Source organism: Belonocnema kinseyi, chromosome 8 (genome assembly GCF_010883055.1).
Source record: "Belonocnema kinseyi isolate 2016_QV_RU_SX_M_011 chromosome 8, B_treatae_v1, whole genome shotgun sequence".
Lineage (NCBI taxonomy): Eukaryota > Metazoa > Arthropoda > Insecta > Hymenoptera > Cynipidae > Belonocnema > Belonocnema kinseyi.
This window is the reverse complement of record NC_046664.1, coordinates 75,829,793-75,830,976: the sequence shown is the minus strand read 5'-3', so window position 1 is coordinate 75,830,976 and position 1,184 is coordinate 75,829,793. Positions and strand designations below refer to the sequence as shown.

The window sequence follows — 1,184 nt, the reverse complement described above, 5'->3', positions numbered from 1 at the left end:
CTAAAAGGCGAATTTTTAACCAAATTTTTTAATTCTCTAGCAAATAGTTACATTTTTATCAAAAAATATGAAATTTATCTTAAAATAGAAGAATTTTTTATTACATAAAGTTAAATTCTTTTACAAATAGTTGCATTTTAATCCAAAAAAGATCAATTTTAATCCAGAAAATATTTTAGTTCATTTTTCAACACCAAAATATAAATTTTTAAGAAAAAAATGAATTTTTAATCTAAAAGGCGAATTTTTAACCAAATTTTTTAATTCTCTAGCAAATAGTTACATTTTTATCAAAAAATATGAAATTTATCTTAAAAAAGAAGAAAAGAAGAATTTTTTATTACATAAAGTTAAATTCTTTTCCAAATAGTTGCATTTTAATCCAAAAAAGATCAATTTTCATCCAGAAAATATTTCAGTTCATTTGTCAACACCAAAATATAAATTTTAAAAAAAAATTGAATTTTTAATCTAAAAAGACGAATTTTTAATCAAATTGTTTAATTCTCTAGCAAATAGTTAAATTTTTATCCAAAAATATGAAATTTATCTTGAAACGGAAGAATTTTTTATCACAAAAAAGTTAAATTCTCTACGAAATAGTTGCATTTTAATCCAAAAAAGATCAATTTTCACCCAGAAAATATTTCAGTTCATTTGTCAACGCCAAAATATAAATTTAAAAAAAAAATTGAATTTTTAATCTAAAAAGACGAATTTTTAATCAAATTGTTTAATTCTCTAGCAAATAGTTACATTTTTATCCAAAAATATGAAATTTATCTTAAAACGGAAGAATTTTTTATTACATAAAGTTAAATTCTTTTCCAGAAAGTTGCATTTTAATCCAAAAAAGGTCAATTTTCATCCAGAAAATATTTCAGTTCATTTGTCAACACCAAAATATAAATTTTAAACAAAAAATTGATTTTTTAATCTAAAAAGGCGAATTTTTAACGAAATTGTTTAATTCTCTAGCAAATAGTTACATTTTTATCAAAAAATATGAAATTTATCTTGAAACGGAAGAATTTTTTATCACAAAAAAGTTAAATTCTCTACGAAATAGTTGCATTTTAATTCAAAAAAGATCAATTTTCATCCAGAAAATATTTCAGTTCATTTGTCAACACCAAAATATAAATTTAAAAAAAAAATTGAATTTTTAATCTAAAAAGACGAAT

The 1,184-nt window shown here is 19.8% G+C and overlaps 1 protein-coding gene across 1 annotated transcript in view; it reads right to left on the bottom strand.

Moving 5' to 3' along the window:
* LOC117178039 (phosphatidate cytidylyltransferase, photoreceptor-specific) overlaps positions 1-1,184 on the bottom strand; it is a 36,822-nt gene that overhangs the window by 17,363 nt on the left and 18,275 nt on the right. The window lies entirely within an intron of this gene.